The sequence below is a fragment of the Ursus maritimus genome, unplaced genomic scaffold (assembly GCF_017311325.1).
Source record: "Ursus maritimus isolate PB19 unplaced genomic scaffold, ASM1731132v1 scaffold_16, whole genome shotgun sequence".
Classification (NCBI taxonomy): domain Eukaryota; kingdom Metazoa; phylum Chordata; class Mammalia; order Carnivora; family Ursidae; genus Ursus; species Ursus maritimus.
Window position 1 is genome coordinate 21,515,861 of NW_024424008.1, and position 26,541 is coordinate 21,542,401.

Genomic DNA, 26,541 nt, shown 5'->3' on the forward strand with positions numbered 1-26,541 from the left:
GCAAAGCACTGCATAAAACAATTTGAAAATAAGTATATATCAGAGAAAAAAAATAGAGATCATTTAAAGATTTTAAAATTTAGAGGGTAGGGCATTAGAATTAATGCCCAATGTGATGTAATTGAAAAGCCTTGCATCCTTAGTATAAACTGAATAGTGTAACCTTCTAGTTTTCTGTTCTTGAATCTTATGCATGCTTGACTTAGAATAAAGAAATTTATTTTTAGAGAGATGATAACTTACATTTACCAAGCACCTTTACTCAATTCATCTCATACAATTATTCAGATTAGTTTTATCAGTGAACTCTTACTAGACCTATTCTATGGAGAGTCTGAAAAATGTTGAGTAATTTGTCCAAGTTCACATATCTATTAAATGAGAAATCTAGTACTCAAGCACAAGTCCATCTGACAAAAAGCCTGTGGTTCTTCCATTCTTTCACTATCTATACATGTCTTGTACATTGTCTCCTGACATGTGAGGTGAATTTATTTCCTTTATTTTGTATTTGTGACTCTTGGGGCTCAGAGATAAAGTTGATACTTTAAAGTTACATTTAAACATAAAAGATTCAGGGTTGATTAAAATCCATGTCTTTTGGTTCCAAATTTCAGAATATTTTAGTGTAGGTTTATTTCAGGTCAGATTCCAAAGAAATAAGTATTGTTAATTCATGTGTCTGTTAATTCATGTGAAGACCAGAACTGAGTCTTTATTTCAGTTAATAGTTTCTGTAGGATTTTTCCATATTATTCTAAAATAGTTTCAAGTACTTTTCTACAAAAATTACACATTAAGAATAACACATTGTGGGGCGCCTGGGTGGCACAGCGGTTAAGTGTCTGCCTTCGGCTCAGGGCGTGATCCCAGTGTTGTGGGATCGAGCCCCACATCAGGCTCCTCTGTTATGGGCCTGCTTCTTCCTCTCCCACTCCCCCTGCTTGTGTTCCGTCTCTCGCTGGCTGTCTCTATCTCTGTCAAATAAATAAATAAAATCTTTAAAAAAAAAAAGAATAACACATTGTACATTAAGAAAAAACGTATTTCTAGACTCCTCATCTCCACAGATTCTTCTTCAGTAGTTGTGAATTGAGGCCCATCAATATGCATATTCAACAAGCAGATGCTTTTGATATAAGAGGTCTGCACAGGAAACAGGAAAGCACTATTATTTTAGTGTTTACTGTATTATACCATGGATTTTATTCCATAATTCATGTTCACTTGAATCTCTTATTCCATAAGTCAACTCATATTCACAGTCCTACAAAATCATGGTGGACAGTGAAGTTGATAAAATACTTCCCTTACATTTATAGATAATGTTACAATGAACGGGAAATCTTTTCTGTTACAATGTTGAATAATCATGTTAGGCAACATCCAAAAGGGAGGGATTCCTAGGGCAAAAGTCTTTTGCATTGTGTTTACTCTTAATCATTTTAAGTCACTTTTTCAATTTCTGGTTTCTCAGACAGATTACATCAAACTCATTCCAGATTTATCCTACTGGCTGGTCAGCAGCAGCATCTCCTTATAATTGGTCTCTTTATAGGTCTCCAATTTTACTTTGACACAGATAGTTATCTATAACAGGGGTGTTGGACCTTGAAATGTTTGCTTAATCCAAAAAAATAACTAAAAAAAGAAATAGAAAAAGAGTACAGAATGTCAGTGTCTTTTGTTTCTTCCTGACTGAAAACACTGAAGACTTTTTGTTTGTTCGTTTGTTTTGTTTTTGGTAGTTTAATTCTGGAATTAAAATCAATTAAAATAAATGAGCAAGTTACAATACATTTCAAATTGAACATTGTTTATAACACCCACAAGGCTATAATTAGGATATCAAGAATTCTGCTACTTATTCCTTCATGCATTCCTCTAATGGATATTTATTTAATACTCACAATATTAGGTACTAGACTAGACAAATAAGGCAGAATGGTTTCTTCTTCCACAACATTTGTAATCTAATGAAGAACATTGGTACTAAACAAGTACTTACAAAGTGTGCAAGGAAGGGTGTTACAGAATAACTGGCATGGCATGCATCTCATTGGTCCTAAGCATCCTCTCACATGAAGCAATGGGTGAGCTGATGCCTAAAGAACTGGGGGGAAATTGCCCAGGCAGAGTATGAAGGTGCAGTTGACCTAAAGAACAACTTTAACAGAGTTTAAGAGAAAAAATGGTCTGCTCTGTCTGGAAGGGGGCTCAGAGCTGTCAGATGACTTGTGCATGGCCACATACTGGTGGTGGAAGGATAAATTTAATGCCAAGTCAAAACATAATGGCTTCTGAAATGCTACTCAGAGGCCAGTGGGGACTAATAATCAAATACCACTTGACCCAGGGAACAAACCTCTAAGAAGGAACTGTGTTTTTTAACTTGAGTCTGTGGAGTGCCAGCCCAAACTATCAGGTTAATAGCTATAACTCTCAATTGTAATTATCCACATTTGGGTAATTCTATGCTGTCTGCCTTCTACTTTTGAACCTAAGATTTTTCTTCTGAGACATATTTTTTTAAGATTTTATTTATTTATTTGAGAGAGAGAGTGAGTGAGAGAGAGCATGAGCAGGAAGAGGGGCAGAGGGAGAGGAAGAATCAGACTCCCTGCTGAGCAATGCCAGACTCCATCCCAGGAACCTAGGATCATGGCCTGAGCCAGAGGCAGACACCTAACCGACTGAGCCACCCAGGTGCCCCTCTTCTGTGATATTAAACACAGTTTGCCTGTTAAAGGTAATTCAGTTTCTCACAAAAATGCTTCCTTTTATTGTTCAATAAATATTGTGCTTGATTTCCTCCTTTCACTTTAGAGAACATATATTTTTTTTAGGCATTTCAGTGTTCATTTGCTTTTCTGATTCCTTTGTTATGCACTACCAGGAGTATAGTTGCTTCCTTGAAGAGATGGCTTCATACCTCCTGGATCAGGCAAGTATTTTTATGTCTTCTTTCTATCAATATAAACAATTTGGTTTGGGGGCACCTGGGTGGCTCAGTTGGTTAAGCATCTGCCTTTGACTCAGGTCATGATCCTGGAGTCCTGGGATCCAGCCCCACATCGGGCTTTCTGCTCCACGGGGAGCCTGCTTCTCCTTCTCCCTCTGCCTGCCGCTCCCCCTGCTTGTGTGCATGCTCTCTCTCTCTCTCTCTGTCAAATAAATAAATAAAATCTTTAAAAAAAAGTTTGATTTAAAAATAAAATACAAAGGCCATGAGTCCATATGAGGTACAATGATTTACCAATTAAGATTATAAAATGAATATGTAGAGAGGAACTACTCAAACTTGTTTGTTGTCGACAAAGTGTATTTGAAGATTCTTTATAGTGTCCAGGCACCATCTTTTCCTATTCAGGTCTAGAAACCATCTCTTTTTGTTCTTTATTGTCAAATGTGCTTTCCCTGGCTAATTTTATAACTCCTACAATAAGAAAAATATAGCAGTGTTGTCATTACTCACAATGCCATGGCTCTTAAGAACTTATTTACTTAAAATAACATAGATCTACTTGGCTATTCAGTCCCCTAATTTCACTTATTTAATGCTGTTTACACCATTATTCATGATGCTGCATCATCCAACACATTCATTATTTACAGTACTACTGCTTATGAATTCTGACTGCCAGTGGCTCTCAGAAGTTACTGCTGTGCCTTATTGATGATGACCACAAGGGCAAGTCTTACCCAGAGTATGCAGTACATGTGACTAGTAATTAGTTTTCTGATTGTGGTATACTAACGTTTAGTATTTTTTTTAATTTTAATTTTTTGGTGACGGACATAAAGGAGGGCACATGATGGAATGAGCACTAGGTATTATATAAGACTGGTGAATCACAGAACTCTACCTCTGAAAGTAATAATACACTATATGTTAATTAATTGAACTTAAATTTAAAAAAAAGATATGCAAATAGTTTAAAAATGTCTAAACAAACAAACAAATAAATAAATAAATAAAAGTGGTCTAAAGATTTGATTAAAAGACAGATCGTCAGACTGGGTGGCAATGCAAAATTCAACTAAAAAATAAGTTAATAAATTAATTAACACACAAGAAAGGTAAAAAGGCAAATTCACAAACATTCATCCAAAGGAAAAAATATGAAGAAAAAAAGAAAAATAAATAAAATAAATTCAATTTAGTTAACATATAGTATATTATTGGTTTCAGGGGTAGAATTTATTTTTTATTTTTTTTATAATAATTTTTTATTGTATTATGTTAGTCACCATACAGTATATCCTTAGTTTTTGATATAATGTTCCATGATTCATTATTTGCATATAACATCTGGTGCACCATGCAATACGTGCCCTCCTTAATACCCATCACCGGCCTATCCCAGTCCCTTACCCCCCTCCCCTCTAAAGCCCTCAGTTTGTTTCCCAGAGTCCATAGTCTCTCATGGTTCATTCTCCTTTCTGTTTACCCCCCCCTTTCTTCTTCCCTTCCTTTTCCTACCAATCTCCCTGCTATTCCTTATGGTCCATAAATGAGTGAAACCATATGATAATTGTCTTTCTCTGCTTGACTTATTTCACTTAGCATAATCTCCTCCAGTCCTGTTCACGTTGCTGTAAATGTTGGATAATCGTTCTTTTTGATGGCTGAGTAACATTCCATTGTATATATGGTCCACATCTTCTTAATCCAGTTATCTGTTGAAGGGCATCTCGGCTCCTTCCACAATTTAGCTATTGTGGACAATGCTGCTATGAACATTGGGGTGCATATGCCCTTCTCTTCACTACATCTGTGTCTTTGGGGTAAATACCAGTAGTCCAATTGCTGGATCATAGGGTAGCTCTATTTTTAACTTTTTAAGGGACCTCCACACTGTTTTCCAAAGTGGCTGTACCAATTTGCATTCCCACCAACAGTGTAAGAGGGATCCCCTTTCTCCACATCCTCTCCAATTGCAAATGACACTACAGATAAAAGACTGGTATCCAAGATCTACAAAGAACTTCTCAAACTCAATACATGAGAAACAAATAATCAAATCAAAAAATGGGCAGAAGATATGAACAGACACTTTTCCAATGAAGACATACAAATGGCTAATGGGTAGAATTTAATGATTCATCAGTTGCATATAATTATTGCTCATTATGTCAAGTGCTCTCCTTAATGCCTATCACCCAGTTACCCCATCCCCTTATCCACCACCTCTCTAGTAACCCTGTTTGTTCCCTATATTTAAGAGTCTCTTATGTTTTGCCTCCTTCTCTGTTTTTATCTTATTTTTCCTTCCCTTCCCCAATGTTTGTAAGTTTTGTTTCTTAAATTCCACATATGAGTGAAATTGTATGGTATTTGTCTTTCTCTATTTCACCTAGCATAATACCTTAATACCTGTTAATTCTACCCACATCATTGCAAATGGCAAGATTTCATTCTTTCTGATGGCTGAGTAATATCCCATTGTATATGTATACCACATCTTCTTTATCCATTCATCTGTCAATGGACATCTGGGCTCTTTTCATATTTTGGCTATTGTTGATAGTGCTGCTGTAAACATTAAGGTGCATGTGCCTCTTCAAATCACTATTTTTGTATACTCTTGATTAAAACCAGTAGTGTAATTGCTGGATAATAGGATAATTTTAACTTTTTGAGGAACCTCCATACTGTTTTCCAGAGTGGCTGCACCAGTTTGCATTCCCACCAACAGTGTAAGAGGATTCCTTTTTTTCCACATCCTTGCCAACGTTTGTTGTTTCCTGAGTTGTTAATTTTAGCCATTCTGACCAGTGTTAGGTGGTATCTCATTGTGGTTTTGATTTGTATTTCCTTGATGCCAAATGATGTTGAAAATTTTTTCATCTGTCTGTTGGCCATTTGTATATCTTCTTGGGAAAAAAATGTCTGTTAATGTCTTCTGCCCATTTCTTGACTGGATTTTGTTTTGTTTTGTTTTTTGGGTGTTGAGATTGATAAGTTCTTTATAGATTTTGGATACTAGCTCTTTATCTGCTATGTCATTTGGGAATATCTTCTCTCATTCTGTAGGTTGCCTTTTAGTTTTGTTGATTATTTCCTTTGCTGTGCAAAAGCTTTTTATCCTGATGAAGTCCCAATACTTCATTTTTGCTTTTGTTTCCCTTACCTTTGGAGAGAGATGTGCCTAGCAAGAAGTTGTTGTGCCTGAGGTTGAAGAAGTTGCCACCTGTGTTCTCCTGTAGGATTTTGATGGATTCCTGTCTCACATTTAGGTCTTTCATCCATTTTGAATTTATTTTTGTGTATGGTGTGAGGAAGTGGTCCAGTTTTATTCTTCTGTATGTGGCTGTCCAATTTAAAGGTAGGGAAAAATCTCTCTGTCAAATAAATAAATAAAATCTTTAGAAAAGGGGGTGTGTGTGCCTGGGTGGCTCAGTCAGTTAAGCATCTGCCTTTGGCTCAGGTCATGATCCTGGGGTCCTGGGGTCAAGCCCTGCATCAGCCTCTTTGCTCTGTTGGGAGCCTGCTTCTCCCTCTCCTTCTGCCTGCCACTCTGCCTACTTTGCTCTCTCTCTCTGTCAAATAAATAAATAAAATCTTTAAAAAAAAAGACAGGGAAAAATCTTGAAATTGTGTCTCCTCTTGAACTTTGCCTTTACTGGATTCCTATATGGAATGTGGTCTTTCTTTTTTCTATTGACCATATTTCTGCATTCCACACACTAACACCTGTGGGAAGGATAGGCGAGAGTCCCATGAGAGATTAAGGAAAGTGGTCTCAATGAAGCATTTGGCAAAGCATAAGACCAACCTGAGAGAGTACCCCTTACAGAACAAATGAGAAGCAACAGAGAATATTGATTGGAAGAGCCAGTTGGCTTTGCAGAGAAGATAGGTGGAGCCACTTCCAGAATACTGTTAGAGGGTCCTGGAACCTACAGAGGGAGTGAGGACCATCCTGGGCAAGGAATGCAGACAGTAAAGGAATCATGGCCACTATCTCTTCACCCTTGGTTACTATAGACTATAGGTAATACTGCAGTCAGAACAGACTGATGAGAGAGAATCCTTGACAACAAAAGGGACTCATTAAAGTTCAAGGGCCAAGGGTAGACTATAGGATGGGGCCCAGGAATCTGCATATTTACTAAGCAGCTACTTCTGAAATAGGAGGTCTTTACACCACACATTAGAAGTACTCTTCTTTCAGTGCTTATTGTATTACGATGTATTGATTTCCTTTTTGTAATTTTCATTCTCTTGAATTTCTCATTAAATCAGTCAATTCATATTAAAAGTCCTGCATAAGGGTAGCAGACAATAAATTTGATAAAATGTTTCTGCTTACATTTATAGAAAATATTACAATGGATAGAAAATCTGGCTCTATTTTCTACTGTTGAATTTCCTTTGGTTATATCTCAAGGGAAGGGATTACTGAATCAAAAGCCTTGGGCATTATGTTGACTTGAACAATTTTGACTTGTCAGAGCTGGTGACCCTCACTCAAAAATGGTCATAGAAGGTCACAGGGAACCCAAAGGGAGAAACCTGAGACCATGTGAGTCCTGGGCTCAGGGTGTTCTATTATCAGCCCCACACAATTCCAGGGACCAAAGTAGGATCTAGAAAATTTCAAGAAAGTCCCCTCCAGAGTGTGGGGTTTACTGAGGCACAAGAAAGGCAGTATTGTCCTAGATACAAAAAATTAAAACCAGCTCTCAAAATAACTCACTTTGGGAAATTAGGTCAATTGTCTTACCTCTCTTAACTACAGGTTTCTTAAATATACAGGTAAGGAAGGAAAAAATCTCTCTCACAGAGTTTTTGAGAAGGTATCCTTTGCCTAGAATACTTTATGTATTCAAAATCATATTTTTTTCCTTCCTAAAGAGTCAAATTCTTATTTCATTTTTTGAGAGTCTTTTTCTAGTTTTTTTTTTTTTAAATAGAGGAAAAATGACCTCAAGCAAAATATTGAAGGTGAATTTTTATGCCTCTGGCTTCTTCAATTTTATCTTCTTTTTCCATAGGTTCACTGTGCTTTATGTTCTCTATCCTTTCTTTACCGAACATGTTCCTTGGGATGATTCTGAATAAGTTATTTACATACTTGTATAAAGATGTATCAATGCATTTCATCTACTGGTGATTCATTCACTATATTAAATAAATGTTTATTGAGTACTTCTTTTCCAGATATTACTGTAGACACTGGATATAAATTGACAACAAGGCTGGCTTCATGTGTCAGTGTGACCTGTGCCATCACACAGGATCCTGCTCTCAGAAGTCTACCATGCTTGGTTCAGTGCTCTATTGTCTTCATCTTGAAATCCTTAACAACTTTTGAAAAATGGACCCATGATTTCTTAATTATTTTTTAATTGAAGTATAGTTAACACACAATGTTATATTAGTTTCAGGTGTATAGTGTAGTGATTCAACAGTTACATACATCATGTGGTTCTCATCACAGTAAGTGTAGTTATCATCTGCTACCATACAACATTATTACAATCTTATGTCTGTATTTCCTATACTGTACTTTTTATCAACATGACATATTTATTTTATAACTAGAAGCTTGTACTTGTTACTCCCCTTCACCTATTCCCCCCTCCCTCAACTCTCCTCCCCTCTGGCAACCACTGGTTTGTTCTCTGTATTTATGAATATGTTTCTGGTTTTTGTTTGTTTTGTTTTTTAAATTCCACATATAAGTGAAATTGTGTGGTATTTGTCTTTCTCCATCTGAGTTATTTTAGTAAGCTTAATATCTTCAATATCCATCCATGCTGTTGTGAATGGAAAGATTTCATTTTCTATGGCTGAGTAATATTCCTTTGTGTACACACACACACACACACACACACACATGCACACACACATGTGCACACACACAACACATCTTCTTTAGCCATTCATTTATCACTGGATACTTAGGTTACCACCATATCTTGGCTATTCTAAATAAGGCTGCAGTTAACATAGGGGTGCCTATATCTTTTCAAATTAGTGTTTTGCTTTCTTTGGGTTGGAATTACTGGATCATTTGGTATTTTTATTTTTAACTTTTAGAAGTTAAAAGTTACTCTTTTCCATAGTGGGTATACCAATTTACATTCTCACTAATACTATATAAGAGATTCCTTTTCTTTACATCTTCACTAGCACTGTTAAATCCTTGTCTAACTCTAGCCATTCTGACTGGTGGGAGGTAATATTTCTTTGTTGTTTTGATTTGCATTTCCCTGATGATTAGTGATTCTGAGCATCTTTTCATGGGTCTCTTGGCCATCTATGTGTGTCCTCTTCGGAAAAATATCTATTCAGGCCTTTTTCCCATTTTTTAATTGCATTATCTGGGCTTTTTTTTGGTGTTAAGTTATGAGTTCTTTGTATATTTTGGATATTAACCCCTTATCAGATATATCATTTACAAATGTCTCCTCCCATTCAGTAGGTTGCTTTTTTGACTTGTTGATGGCCTCCTTCACTATGCAAAAGCTTTTTATTTTGGTGTAGTCTCAATAGATTATTTTTGTTTTTGTTTCCCTTGCCTGAGGAAGTCCTAGCTATAGCAATCAGACAAGAAAAAGAAATATAAGACAGCCAAATGGGTAGGGAAGAAGTAAAAGTCACTATTTGCAGATGACATGATACTATATGTTGAAAACCCTAAACATTCTACCTAAAAATTGTTAGAACTAATAAATGAATTTAGTAAAGTTTCAGGATACAAAATTCATATACAGAAATATGTTGCATTTCTATACATTAATAACAAAGTAGCAGAAAGAGAAATTAAGAAAATAATCTCATGTTTGATTTCATCAAAAAGAATAAAATACCTAGGAATAAACTTAACCAAGGAGGTGAAAGACATGTACTCTGAAAACTACAAAACATTAATGAAAGAAATTGAGGGTGAAACAAACAAATGAAAAGGTATACCATGCTTATTGGAAGAATTTATATTGTTAAAATATCCATAATTCCCAAAGTAATCTACAGATTCAATGCAATTATTATCAAAATACCAATAATATTTTTCACAGGACTAGGAAAAATAATACTATAATTTGTATGGAACCACAAAAATCCTGAATAGCCAAAGCAATCTTAAGAAATAAGAATAAAGCTGAAGGTATCAAGCTAGAAGCTATACTACAAAGCTATACTAATCAAAACAGTGTACATAAAGATCAATGGAATAGAATAAAGAGTCCAGAAATAATATCACACTTATACAATCTTTGACAAAAGAAGTAAGAATATACAATGGAGAAAAGACAGTCTCTTCAACAAATGATGTTGGGAAAACTCGACAGCTACGTGCAAAATGATGAAACTGGAATACTTTCTTACAACATACACAAAAATAAACTACATATGGATTAAAGATCTGAATGTGAGACCTGAAAACATAAAACCCCAAAAAGAAAACTTGGGCAATAATCTCTTGGACATTGGCTTAAGGGACCCACATTTTCATTTTGCATTGGGCATCAAAAATTTTGTAACTGGTCCTGAGTAATGAGCCTAAAAATTACACTTCCTGCCCTCAATAAGCTTACAAGACACACATACATTTAAAATAATAAGCCACTAAGAAGTAGTACTATATAAAGTTCTGAAAAAGAAAGAGNATTGTTATTTGAAATAGAATAATGTAATTAAGAGTGGGGCAATTAAGGGCGCCCGGGTGGCTCAGTTGGTTAAGCATCGAACATTTGGTTTTGGCTCAGGTCATGATCTCATAAGTCATGAGACAGAGTTCCACACTGGGCTCCACACTCACTGAGGAGTCTGTTTGAAGATACTCTCTGCCCCTCTCCCCACATGTGTTCTCTCAATCTCTAAAATAAATAAATAAATCTTTTAAAAAAGAAAAAAAAGTGTGGGGCCACTAGCACAGCCTCTCTCAGGATGTGGGCTTACAGAGCAGAAGTCAGCTGTGTTATGAGATTACACAAACAAACAAACAAAAAACATGCTTTAAAACCCTGAGGTAGATAAAAACTTGATACTTGGAAATAAAGAGTGTGACTTGAATTTGAAGAAGGAGGCAGGGACCAGATCACACACAACTTTGTAGTCCAAAGCACAGATTTCATGTTTTATTCCATGCAGAGTTGAGAAACTAGACAAAGGGTGTGTATGTGTGTACATGTGTTAACAAATGTAGTGACTCTCTAATGATATTCTAAGTATAGACATTGCTGGATCAGGAAGACTAGGATGAAGATGTTGATGTTCTCTCTAAAAGAGGGTTCAGAAAAGTAGAGAAAGTCAGCATAAAATTTCTGCTTTGAAATGATGTATTTACTCCTAAAATCAATTATATGTGTTTCAGTTTCCTCCTGGGAATCTTAAACACAGCTCTAGCTCTTGACTATATGTACTGCTTCCACCAGGAGAGTGATGTTGTAGAATGCAGAAAGGAATAAGATAGTTGTCATCATAAATTGTATATGTCAACTTGACTTGTCTAACACATGCCTCCATAGCTGGTGAAACATTTCTGGGTTTGTCTTTGAGGGTGTTTATGGAAGAGGTTGAGTATTTGATTCAATAGACAGAGTCAAGAGATCTGCCCTCACCAACGTGGGCAGGCATCATCCAATCTCAATCTGTTGATGGTCTAAATAGAACAAAAAGGCAAAGGAAGGGCAAATTCACCCTCTCTTCTTTAGCTGGGCCGTCCATCTTTTCCTGCCTCTGAATGTTGGAGCTTCTGGTTTTCAGGCTTTCAGACTCTGGGACTTACACCAGTGGCCTCTGGGTTCTTGGACCTTTGGCCTCAGACTGGAAATTATACCATTGTCTACCCTGGTTCTCAGGCTCTCAGACACTGACTACCAGCTTTCCTGGCTTTCCAATTATATATATAAAATACAGTTACAGTTATATGTAAATATAATCTACTATTAGTTCTGTTTCTCTGGAGAGCACTAACTAGTAACATAGCATAGATGATAGCAAATTATCAGGAGAACGTTGAAAAATACACTTTCTACTCAGAAATTGAGTAGATGTAAAAGTAACATACTTACATAAAAACATCCTCAATTAATGATTAGTTACAACAAAATGATATATTTTAGTTAATATCTCATACTTTGGGATAGTATATAAACATATAATTTATGAACAGTTAATTAACCTATATGCATATAAATACCATGTGCCGTTGAGAAAGTTATTCACTTTCAAGTGAGTATAAAAAATATTCTTGGACACTTTGACTTTAGTAATTGCACCACTACCCCTTTCCCAAATACTCCTTTGCATCTGTCTAATAACCATTTATTATTTCTCATCACTCAGCTCAGCAAGCCTTCCTTGGCAGCCCTTGATCTTCCTCAACCTGACGTGAGTGTTACTCCTGTTCACTTTTGCAGAAGGCTGGGCTTCCTTCTGTAGAGTATTATCTTGCTACTTCAAAATGTTATTTTTACTTCCTGCCTCCCTTTCTAGAGTGTGATTTCCTGAGAGCCGAGAGAACCATGTGATCTCTGGACCCACTACCTGGCATTGGGCCCAGGGTAGTGCTTAATCAACTATTGCAGAACAATTGAATGAATGAATGAGTTAGTTCCACACACATGTGTTGTGAAGACTTTATTAGGTAATACATAGAAAAATATCCAGAACAGGGGTTCAATGAATGTAGTCAATAAATGGGAGTTGATATGAAATGTAAACATTTTCTTCAACACTTTATGGCTTTGATTCTGTGGGAGGAGACTCCTCGTGAGTCCAAAGAAGTAAAGACATTCCCCAATCCATGATGCCAGAGGCTGGTAGGAAGGCTGTTCTAAGGAAGGGACATGATTTGCAGAACTTAATCCTTTGTAAATATTTAATTCATTGATTTTTAGCCCTGTTTTGGGACTCTTATAAAAATTTCCATCAGAAAATTGTACTGGAGAATCTTTTATAAGGATTTCTCAGACTCTTTGAAAATGGATAAGATTCTTTGTTGTTTCACTGATTCTTTGGTTTGAAAAAAAATTAAGCAACAAAGAATGTTTCTGATTGGATTCAAAGCATTACTTTAGTAATATTTTGTTATTTGCATTATAAATAGGGGGTAAAGCAGCATATTTTATTCAAATTAGGGCTAGGAAAGCGTGCACTTTTTTAGTCACATTGCTTATTTGTTCTCTGATCATAAGCTGGGTACAAGTTACTTCACAGCTCTGATTCTGTAAGTTATTGTTATGCACATTAGGAAATTTTCTTTCTCTCTCTCTCTCTTTCTTTTTCTTCTCTTCTCTTCTTTCTCTTCTCCTCTTCTCTTCCTTCTCTTCTCTTCTCTTCTCTTCTCTTCTCTTCTCTTCTCTTCTCTTCTCTTCTCTTCTCTTTTCTCTTCTCTTCTCTTCCGTGCCTGCCTTCCTGTTGCTCTCTTCCTCTCTTTCTTCTCTTCTTTTTTTCTTTCTTGCTTGCTTGCTTTTTTGCTTTCTCTCCTTCTCTTTATATTCTAGTAGGGAAACTGAGAATTGGAAGTATTCAAGTGTTCATATTAGTGCACTAGGCTTCTGTATCAGCAATAAGAACATATCTAATTTAGAGGAAAGTAATTTTTACTGCTTACTAGGTATTTTTGAGAAATATATTTTCAATAAATCTCCATACTAAATTTTTATTCTGTAGTTTTTTTGTAATCCCACAATTTAAATAAGTTCATGACACCCTTTCATAGCCATTAATGGCCTAGTAGTAACATTTATTAACTGCTTTACTGATGAAAAGGTCAATGAATAAATGTCACATCAGAATTGCTGAATTTCAGAAATTTGCATTGCTCTACAGTCTTTTCTCTGGTAGGGTGACCGACGCCTTATGTTGTTCCATTTAACACGAAGGCATTATGGTGTGAAACAAATCAAGTCAACATGGAGAGAAATATCAGTACTTGATAGAACACCAAAGAGCTGAATGCCAGAGCAGAAGGTAAGGTCAGAAAGTTGTCAAATGATAATAGTACAATTCTGTGCCATGCCTCCTTGCCTGGCAGTACCTGAGGCCACAGAACCCAATGCAAGAGCTTCCACAGACTCCCAATTCTATAAAGAATCCATAACAAGTATCCTTGGACAAGGCCAAATCCTAAACAGTCAGTGTTTCACACCTCATTGCCTTCTATTTGAGAAAGAACATAGGAAATAATTTTTCTACCTCCAAATTTCTCAGACTTTCCTTGTCTTTTCCTCTTGGGTTGCTGGCTGCAATTGTAACTCCATCCCACATGTGGGAGCATTGCCGTTATCTGCACATTTCATTGCCACTGTGGATCCTCTAGCTACCACTGCCATTACTGAAAATTTGGGCTGCTGGAGGAGTAGTGCTTGCCATCCTTCAGGATAGCAGTCAAGGCATCATCTTCAAAATCTGTGTCTCCTATTTTATAGCACTTTTCTTTCTACCACTCTTGACTTAATCAAACTCAAAGGGAATCCTTTTTCCATCTTGCATCTCCATGATCTTCTCTGGCAATTCCAGTGGGAAATCAGTACTAAATTTGGTGTATTTTCTGAGGCAGCTCTACTACCTTATCTACCAAGGAAAGTAAAAACTGTTGAAACAGACAGGGAAACCCACCTTCTATCTCAGAACACTCTATGGTGAGATTAGTATCTTCACAGGGAAGACCCTATTTATTTCTGGGAGAGATACTTGAAATGACTTCTTCTTAGACAAGGAAAGAATCCAGGAGAACTCCATAAATGCCTAATGCAGCCCATCCTCCAGTTCCAGGGAGTTTGTTCTGGAGCTGTCTTCCAAGCACTTGGTCTGTACTTGGGTTCATTCTGTCTTGGTCAAACTCATTAAGAATGATGATGTGTTTGGATAATCTGCCTAACTAGTCATTTTTTTGTGTGTGTGTGCCAATATACTCTCTTCGATTGTCCACCTTAGACTTCACACACCCCAGATCACATAGGAATGTGGTGCCTCAACGAGAGTCATACCAGGGTTTCTTGCAGATAGCACAGTGCAGCTTCAGCGTCTTCAGAAGCCCACTGAACTGGAGGATATCCAAAATGTTAGGTGATAAATGATTAGTAGAAGGTGGAAATATTAGTAGAAAATGGAAATATCCCTTGTCTCAGAAGTTCAGAGATGAGTAATGGGCCCTCAGAAAAACAATCCCAGCTTGTGTATTATTTGACTTAATAATTTACGTTTTAAAAATTTTAGTGCTTTCTTTCCACACTTTTTAGTAATGTATAATTTATGTACAGAAACAATTATATTCTTTATTATAAAATTCTCTGAGTTTTAAAAATTGTATCTGATTGTGTAATCACCACCACAATCAAGATAGAGAATAGCTCCCATCAACACCCCAAATTTCCTGGTGCCCCTTTGTAATCAACTTCTTCCTTCACCCCAGACTCTGGCAACCATTGATCTACTTTTTTTCCCTAAAATATTGACTTTGCAAAACCGTAATAAAAACAGAGACATGTAGAATGTTGTGTTTTGGATCTGGCCTCTTTTGCATAATTATTGGAGAATCATCCAATTTTTTGCATATATCCATTGTTCATTCTTATTAACAAGTAGTAGTCTGTTATAAGTTTGCACCACAGTTTGTTTATCCATTCCCCAGTTCAGTGACATTTTAGATGTTTCTAGTTTGGCAATTAAAAATAAAGCAATTTTTAACATTCACATACAGATTTTTGTGTGAACAGTTTTCATTTCACTTGGGAAAATATGTAGGGATGGAATTGCTGGGACATATGGTAAATGTTTGTTTAATTTTATAAGAAACTGCCAAATTATCTTCCCAAGTGGTGGTACCACTCTTTATTCCCACTAGCCATGGACTATAGTTTTGGATGCCCTGCATTCTCACCACCTTTAGATACTGTCAATTTCTTTTTATTTATTTATTTTTCCCATCAACTCTTTTTTAATTGAAATATATTTGACATATAATATTGTATAAATTTAAAGTGTGCAACATGTTAATTTGATATCTGTACATAATGTAATATGATTCCCATTGTAGTAATAATTAGAAGTACTATCACATTACATTATCATCTTTTTGTTACATTAACATATTTTGTTATCTATCCATCCATTGATTAGCACTTAAATTGTTTCCATACTTTGGCTACCATGAACGATGCTGCAACAAACATGGGAGTATTTTCACTTACCCTGGGTATGCACCCAGAAATGGAATTGCTAAATCACATGGAAGTTCCACTTTCAATTTCTTGAGGAGCTCCATATTGTTTTCCATAGTTGAACCAATTTACATTCCTTCAAACAGTGTACAAATGTTCCCTTTTCTCCACGTCCTTGTCAACACTTGTTATCTTGTCTTCTTGATGATAGCCATTCTAATAGGTATGAGTTGATATATTGTCTTGGCTTTGATTTGCCTTAACCTAAGGATTAGTGGTGTGAGCACCTTTTATGTATCTGTTGGCCATTGGGTGTCTTTTTTGGAAAAATGACTATTTAGTTCCTCTGCCCAATTTTTTTTACCACCTCCTTCCTCTGCCCATTTTTTAATAAGATTATTTTGGGGATTGTTGGTGTTATTGAGTTGTATGAGTTCTTTATATATTTTGGATATTAAGATTAAAATTTAGAAATTAAAAATAGAATGTCCATGTGATTCAGCAATTTCACTCCTGGGTACATATCCAAAGAAAATGAAACATTTCCCTGTCCATTGCAGCACCACTAACAATAGCCCAGGTATGCAAACAATTCAATTGGATATTAATCCCTTATCTGATATATAATTTGGAAAATTTTCCTCCCATTCTGAAGGTTATCATTTCATGTTTTTAATTATTTATTTTGCACTGCAGAAGCTTTTGTTTTGTTTTGATTTTGTTTTCATTTAAATTCTAGTTAGTTAACATACAGTGTAATATTAGTTTCAGGTATAAAATATTCAATACTTCCATACAGCATATGGTGCTTATCATAACAAGTGCACTCCTTCATCCCCATCACCTATTTTACCTATTCCCCTGACCACCTCTCCTCCAGTAACCCTCAGTTTGTTCTCTATAGTTAAGACTCCATTTCTTAGTTTGCCTCTCTCTCTCATTTCCCCCTTTTATTCATTTGTTTTGTTTCTTAAATTCCACATATGAGTGAAATCATTAGCAGAGTCTTTCTCTGACTGACTCCTTTCACTTAACATAGTGCTCTCTAGGTCCATCCATGTCATTGCAAATGGCAAGATTTCATTCCTTTTTCATGGCTGAGTAATATTCCTGTGTGTGTGTGTGTGTGTGTGTGTGTGTGTGCATGTGTGCGTGTGACCTCAGCTTTATCCGTTCATCAGTTGATGGACACTTGGGCTGTTTTCATACTTTGGCTATAATTGATAATGCTACTATAAACATTGGAGTACATCTATCCCTTTGAAGTAGTATTTTTGTATCCTTTGGGTAAATACCTAGTGGTGCAATTGCTGGATCATAGGGTAGTTCTATTTTTAACTTTTTGAGGAAACTCCATACTGTTTTCCAGAGTGGTTGTTCAGTGTGCATTCCCACCAACAGTGCAAGAGGATTCCCCTTTCTCCACATCCTCACTAACATCTGTTGTTTCTTGTGTTGTTAATTTAAGCTGATCTGACAGTGCAAGGCGAAATCTCATTGTAGTTTTGATTTGTATTTCCCTGATGATCAGTGATGTGGAGCATCTTTTCATATGTCTGTTGGCAATCTGGATGTCTTCAGAAAAACGTCTATTCATGTCTTCTGCTCATTTTTTAATTGGATTAGTCGTTCCTTGGGTATTGAGTTTCATAAGTTTTTTTTATATATTTTGAATAATAACCCTTTATCAGATATGTCATTTGCAAATATCCTCTCCCTTTCAGTATGCTGCCTTTTAGTTTTGCTGATTGTTTCCTTTTCTGTGCAGAGGCATTTTATTTTGGTGAAGTCCCAGTAGTTTATTTTTGCTTTTGTTTCCCTTGTCTCAGGAGACATACCTAGAAAGAAGTTGCTATGGCCGATATCAAAGAGGTTACTGCTTCCGTTCTCCTCTAGGATGTTATGGTTTCACATCTCACATGTGGGTCTTTCAAGCATTTTGAATTTATTTTTGTGTATGATGTAAGAAAGTAGTCCAGTTTCATTCTTCTGCATGTACCTGTCCAGTTTTCCCAACACCATTTGTTGAAGAGACTTTTTTCCTATGGGATATTCTTTCCTATTAGGTCAAAGATTAATTAACCATATAGGTGTGGGTTCATTTCTGGGTTTTCTATTCTGTTCTATTGATCCATATGTCTATTTCTGTGTCACTACCATACTGTTTTGATCACTAAAGCTTTGTAATATGGCTTGAAGTCCAGAATTGTGATGCCTCCAGCTTTGCTTTTCTTTTTCAAGGTTGCTTTGGCTATTTGGGGTCTTTTGTTATTCCACACAAATGTTAGGATTGTTTGTTCTAGCCCTCTGAATAATGCTATTAGCATTTTGGTAAGGATTGTATTAAATGTGTAGATTGCTTTGGGAAGTATAGACATTTTAACAGTATTTGTTCTTCCAATCCATCAGCATGGAATGTTTTTCCATTTCTTTGTGTCATCTTCACTTTTTTTCATCAGTGTTTTATAGTTTTCAGAGTAAAGTTCTTTCACCTTTTTGGTTAGATTTAACTTAAATATCTTTTTATTTTTTGGTGCAGTTATAAATGGATTGATTCTTTAATTTCCCTTTCAGCTATCATTTTCTTTTAAAATTTTAGTTGCTCTGGGGCACTTGGGTGGCTCAGTTGGTTAAGTGTCTGACTCTCGATTTCTGGTCAGGTCATGATCTCAAGGTCGTGGGATTGAACCCCACATTGGGCTCTGTGCTCAGGGTTGAGTCTGCTTGAGATTCTGTCTCTCTGCCCTTCCCCACCCTCTGTGCTCTCTCTCTCTCTCAAATAAATGAATAAATCTGTAGAAAAAATAAAAATAAAATAAAATTTTAGTTGCTTTATTTAAATTCTAGTTAATCAGCATCCAGTATAATATTAGTTTTAAGTGTACAGTATAGTGATTCAACACTTCCATACAACACACAGTGCTCATGGTAACAAGTGCACTCCTTTTTTAAAAAAAAATATTTTATTTATTTATTTGACACAGAGAGAGAGACAGCCAGCAAGAGAGGAAACACAGGGAGGGGAGTGGGAGAGGAAGAAGCAGGCTCTCAGCAGAGTAGGGAGCCCAATGTGGGGCTCGATCCCAGGACACTGGGATCAGTCCCTGAGCCGAAGGCAGACGCTTAATGACTGAGCCACCCAGGTGCCCCAACAAGTGCACTCCTTACTCCCCACCACCTATTTAACCCATTCCCCCACCCACCTCTCCTCTGGCAACCATCAGTTTGTTCTCTAGAGTTAAGAGTCAGTTACTTGATTTGACTCTCTCTCTTCTTTTTCTCTTTGTTCATTTGTTTTGTTTCTTATATTCCACATATGAGTGAAATCATATGGTATTTGTCTTTCTCTAACTGACTTATTTTGCCTAGCATAATATCTACTAGTTCCATCCACATCATTGCAAATGGCAAGATTTCATTCTTTTTGCTGGCTATTATTCCATTGGTTGTGTGTCTGTATCACTGTTGGTGGGAATGCAAACTGGTACAATCACTCTGCAAAATAGTATGGAGGGTCCTCAAAAAGTTCAAAATAGACTCTACCATATGATCCAGCAATTGCACTACTAGGTATTTACCCAAAGGATACAGAAATACTGATTTGAAGGGATGCATGCACCCTGATGTTTATAACAGCATTATCAACAACAGCCATATTTTGGAAAGAACCTAAATGTCCATAGCCTGATGAATGGATAAAACAGACACATACATACATAAACACACAGGTGTATATATACCATCAAAAAATTGGTAGACCTGATACAGGAATTCAGCAAAGTCACAGGATTTAACTTTTGAAATAACTTAAGACTTAGAGAAAATTTGCAAGAGTCATATAAAAGAATAAACATACACACTTTATCCAGATTCTGCAGTTAACATTTTACCACATTTGCTTTATTATATTATCTCACTATATATATACACACATATTTATAATCATGTGTATGTCTGTGGTTGTTGTGTACATTTTGTCCCTATTTAAGATCTAATCTGATCGTACATGTAATTAGTAATTAGTCATCATACATTTTTTGTCTTCTCCAATCTAGAATTGTTCTTTTTGTCTTTTATGACCTTGACATTTTTGAAGAGTACAGGCACTTATTTTGTATTTTGTTTGATGTTTCTAATGATTAACTGTTGATTTTATGTTTTCCGTCAGAAATACCACATAAGTGTTTTTTTTTTCCAGAGCATTGTAATATTAGGAACATTGTATTGATTTGTGTGATTTCTGTTGAAATTAACATTGATCACTTAATGTGGTGTCTATTATATATCTTCACTGTAACTTAATATTTTCTCTTTTTAAAAGTAAGTATACCTTACGGGGAGATCCTTTGAGACTCTCAATATCCTGTTACTGCTCTAATGCTAATTCACTAGTGTTAGCATCCAGTGATGAATTACAATGGAATCAATTATTACTATGGTGGTTGCTAACTGGTCATTTTCTACATCTATCGCTCTTTCCTCAATCATCAGTTGGCATTCTAATAAAAAAAAAAGAGAGAGAGAGAGCGAGGGGGAGAGAGAGCTTTCCCTTCTCTTTATTTATTCATTTGTTTACATCTCCTTTTGCTCTCACATTCTTATTTTATTCCATAGATTACAATCTCCTATTTGGGATGCTCAGCCTGTCACAGATTTGGCCAGTGGAAGCTTCTTCATTCTGGCTGCTGATTATTCTAGATACATCTTTGTAATATTCTTTAAAGAATTACACCCCCCCTTTTTTTCCCACAAGATCTAGAATCATACTCTTTCAACCTCAGTTCTAGAATTAGTTATTTTTCTAAAAGTCTTGCTTTTGTTTTTAATTAATTATTTCTTAGTAGAGGTGTTAGATTAGAAATGATGATTTTGTATGTGGGGAGCTCATTGTTCCTCCATTGTGCCTGTTCACAGTTTCTCTCAACACAGATAGGGTGTATAGTACACACACACACACACACACACACACATTTCTATGCATCTGTCTATATATCTACTTATCTATCTGTCTATATTTTAAAAAATAACCAGTTATAAAATAATTAAGTCACAGAGTTGAAAAGTACAGCATGGGGAATATAGTCAGTAAGATTGTAATATCTTCATATGGTGACAGATTTTAACTACACTTATTATAGTAAGCATTTTGTAATGTATATAATTGCCAAATTACTATATTGTATACCTGAAACTAACATAATATTGTACGTCAACTTTACTTTAATAAAAATTAATATATGTCTATTTTGGTACCTATACTTCCAGTTCAACATCACATAATTCATTCTCCTGTTCTCTCTTCCATAGTCTAACTCTTTTTCCCCATCAGTGAGAAACCTAAACTATATTTAATACAAGATAATTATTATTTCCTGAGTCCTAAATATACCTAAGGTAGTTTCAGAATTGCTTACACATACCACTGAGAAAAACACCTCCACTAACAAGAGTTTAATGCTCATTTGCAGTTTTTTTTTTACCTTTAGCCTGAGGATATAATGTCAAAATACTGGGTCAAAAAAAGTAATCACTTTTCTTTCTTTTTTTTTCTTTTTTTAATGTCATTATTCATTTCATTTTTAAAATATTAATATTTGAAAATCTGTGATTTTTGGGGGGTTGTTCAAATTCAAGTTAGTTAACATATAATGTATTATTAATTTCAGGAGTAAAACTTTGGGATTCATCAATTGTATACAACACCCAGTGCTTATTACATCAAGTGCCCTCCTTAATGCCCATCACTAATTACCCCATCCCCCACCCACCGCCCCTCCAACAGCCCTCAGTTTGTATTTTGTAGTTAAGATTTTCTTATGGTTTGTCTCCCTCTTTGTCATTTTTTTTTTTGAGAGAGAGAAAGAGAGAGAGAGAGAGAGGAGGGGCAGAGGGAGAAGGAGAAAGAGAATCTCAAGTAGGCTCCACTTCCCAGCGCAGAGCCGAACGAGGGGCTCTATCTCGCGACACTGAGATCATGACCTGAGTTGGATGCTTAACTGACTGAGCCACCCAGGCACTGCAATGTGGTTATTCATTTCAAATGCAGTCTGGTTATTCATTTCAGTTAGATTCAGTTATTTATGTTTGTATGTTATTTTAAAATTTATCCCATCTTCATGGATTCTTTCTTTCTTTCTTTCTTTCTTTCTTTCTTTCTTTCTTTCTTTCTTTCTTTCTTTCTTTCTTTCTGAGTATGTGAAACTTTAACATGGTCCCAAAGTCATAACTGTGCAATGATGTATTCCCAGAGCCCTGTCACTCTCCTTATCCTATTCTTAATATGGATCCTGTAAGTAGTCAATCCCATTAGTTTTTGGTATATCCTTACTATATTTATTTTTGCATAAATGATCAGATACATGGAGAAGTCATTTTGGCTACACATTTAATACTTTTATTTACATCTCTTCTTTAAGAACATATTACTCTATAGAATTAGTACATTTTTTTCTTGTGTAAATTCTTAAGATATTTTAAGCTTTCATCTAATATAGAATTAATGCATAAAATAGAAAACTATATATATGTATATTATCTAATGGCTAAGGTCATGATTATTCTTGGTTATCTCTATGCTTTTTTTCATTTATTGTATTATTTCTTCATCATTTTCTAAGCTACTCTGTTTGCTTTTATTTCCCATGTGACTGACAATTAGTGTGTGTTTGTGTGTATATATACAAACTTACATTTATCTATCTATACCTATACCTACAGCTATATCTATATATCTACATCTATAGCTATGTCTAGTTTAGAATATACCTACCTCAGTCAGAGAGACTGGCATTTTTATTGCACTTTTTTCTGTTCTTACTTGGAATTGCACTAATCTAGAAAATGTACAAAATTTAGGAAGGCTAGTCTTTGCAAATGACCCTGTTGTCTGGCTTTGGTTGTTTTCTGTAAAATGCCTCCTACTTTGAAAGCAGATTAGAATGGAAGGAGAATGAACTGACAACTGAGAAGAGATTTAGCCTTTTGATCAGAGTTTGTATCCCAAGAGTGTTTAAAACCTTATGTGGAGTTTTTAAACGAGTAAACTCAAAGGGGAGGAAAATTTTGCCTGTGATGTTTTTCTTTGTTTGCCAGTTGTCCTTCATGTTGGACTGCATGAATGACATGAATGGTGGGGTACAAAGTAAAAAGAAGGGAGAAGACAGGTATTTCAGATTCCCTTCTAAGCCATTTAGTCTAGTTTTCTATAGCAGGAAAGAAGGAGCTAGGATGGAGCTGAAGATAAGTACTGACAGAGCATCCGCTTTATTACATGAACACCATGTTGTTTTAACTGTCATCAATTTGTACACACCTTTCCTATTATCCAGAATATTCCCTTCCTGTAGCTGCCTGAGAAACTGTGATGTATCTCCCTAAAACTTGCTAAGACATCATCTACAATATGAAATAGTCTTAGGTTCATTTAAAACAGTAAATAAATCTTTCTTTAATAACATTTCAATAAAGTATATTACTCTCGTCTTTTAACAGATGTGGGCAGGATGACTCAAAAACGTTTATGATTTCTTTAGTCAACAAAACTGTATAATGGCTCACTAGTATTCATGCTTTCACCTTTCTGACTTCACTTTTCTGACTCTTTGTATCACACCAATCAGGACACCTCTATTTCTGCATGAATCATATTGCATTTCAATTATGTGACTTTATTTCCATCTCATGTATTATTCTGTGAACTCCTAGACACTCAAAGTCTTATTTGTGTTTAATAACTTTTCAAACTAAACAGCGTTTCTGAGACTCCTGAAAAGCTAAGGTGTGCAAGAGGGTGAAATTACTACCAATGGTTAGTTTAAGGATGTTTTAGAAACTATTGTTTTCCTCTTTATTATGTCATTTTTATATTAGATATTCTTGGTTTTTTTTTTCTTTTGTTTATTTTTCCAAATACCATGTGAAAACTATTTATAGAGATTTTAGGAACTCTATATGAAGTTCCTCTGACTCTGAATTTGCCTTCTGGGTTTGATTCTGTGGGAGCAGTGCTCTCTGCCAGCCATACTTACCTAACATCAGAATCATAAGTCCTTTATTCTTCAGTTTGAAGGAGAGCATTTTTTGCCCTCTGCAGTGTGTGTGTGTGTGTGTGTGTGTGTGTGTGTGTGTGTATTCTCTCAAACTGACCAAGGGATGTTGATAATCACTCTTTGCATATGATCTTTTACCTGCTGTGCAAAACTTAGGAACAGCTTGATGGATCCACTCACCAACTACATGCCCTCATTAATTATGGTAATTTTGTAGATTATTAGATGCCCCATGATATCTAGTGATTTATTAAGGGGAAATCTGTGCACATCTTCTTGGTTAATTTGAAAATGGAGATAACATAACTCATGTGGACTTTCTCATTAGGACCGGGACAATGGAAAATCAAGTAAGAAGTAAGAAGTAGGATGATGCAGTGAAAGAGCACTAGAGTGTGAATGAAAGGAACTGTATTCCAGTCTCTGTTTTCATGCTTACCTGCTCGATAACCTTGAACAAGTGCTGTAACCTATTTGGTCATGGTTACCTAGCAGGTAAGCACAGAATCGTAAATTAGAGCTCTCATCTGTAAAATGGGTCTAACAACTTCTACTTTTCCATCTTTTCAGAGATGATGTTTAAGTCAAATGAAGTAGTATCTAGCAATTCATTCATTTTTTTCTCTTTCTTTCTTCTTTCTTTCTTTCTTTCTTTCTTTCTTTCTTTCTTTCTTTCTTTCTTTCTTTCTTTCATCCCGTACACATTTATTGAGCTAAGGCTACTAAAATCTGTAAGATGCCCCTGCTCTCAAAGTGGGGGAGAAAAAATAACAATAAGAAAAAATAATAATAACAGTTTGGGCAATTCTATATGCAAAAGCACTTTTTAAATTTAACTGGCAAATTTAAATTGCCCTTCTTTCTTAAAAAATGATATTGCCATTCATTCAGTCCTACAAACTGAAAACTTGAGGGTTATCTGACTCTCCCAACTTCCTCATAACCATCCACACCATCAGATAAGGAAATCCTACTGACTCTCTCTCTTAATCATTTGAAAATATATCTATTTATCTCCATCCCATTTCTATACTACTGCTGCTCCCCCCTGGGTTACCACAAAATTCTCTTCGCTAACCCATTTGCTGTTTATTCCCACTATTCCATTCTTCTTGTGGAACCTGGATGATCTTTCTAGAAACAAACATGTTTTGTTTGCTTCTTGTCACTCTCCTGCAAAAATCTTTCAAATAAAGAGCTTTATTTTATCTGTAGGATAAAATCTAAGCTCCTTAACAGGGATCGAAATCTTTTTCATAGCTCTTTTGTATCTGCTGTCAAAACACTCACTATTTTCTCTTCATTTTCACTACTCTTTCCCCCCCAATACTATATAAACTCTTTGAAGGATCATCCTTGCATTTTTTATTGTTGTATTTCTAACAACTAGCCTGGTTTTTGTCCTGTGGTAGGTACTCAATAAACCCTTGTCTCACGGATAAGTTTCCTTTCAGTTTTCTGTAGAACTGTTCCTCAGGTGTGTTGAATTAAAGTGATTTTCTGGGCTGCTGCTACTTTTTCTGTCTCTGCTGATGATTGGGATTCAAGCCATGGAAAGAATAATAGGGTTCAAAAATATGTTATTTTAAATGACTTGATACTTACAGCATATACATTGTTATACCAACAGGAAAACTGACATGTTTTATATGTTTTATGTCTCACACAATAGTGGGAAGTTTAAAGATTAATTTGTGCAAGTACATTAAAATTCAAGAGCTCTTAAATGTTAAAGCATTATTATAATTATTATTTTTATATACTTTAGTCATGTGATTATTTTAGAAATACGACTAAAATGTGACCCATAGAGTTTATTCATATAGTTGTTGCTGTTGATTTTATACTATTTTTTGATAGTATCTCTTTGTTCTGGTGATAGTAAGTTCCCCAATATTCCTCTAATATATGTAAAAATATGCATTGTTAATCTAAACAAGGACATGATGAGTCAGCAAATACAATAACTTTATTGATTCTTTTGAGCTGTTGCTGGGTAATGTATTTTACAAATTTATAGCACCTACCACCACATGCTAAGCCAAGCTGCCTTATACCAATAAAGATCAAGTTAAGAAAATTGAACTAAGTGATTAAACTGCTGAAATACACAAGAACAATATTAGTAAACTTATTTTGCTGGTATTAAATGAGCTGAAGTTATTTTCAGTGTCCAGGACTGTTTGGCACGTAGTGACTTAAAATCATTCCAAATGTTTAAGCATTCCTTTTGCTAACAGGGTAATATATATGAGAGGATCTTTAGTGTTTTCCTTCTCTTTTTTCTATTTTTTAAAGTTAATACCTCTTCGTAGGATCTTTCTTGATAGTTCCCTTCCTTCAGCAACCTTTCCACCTAAGACTGGCATTG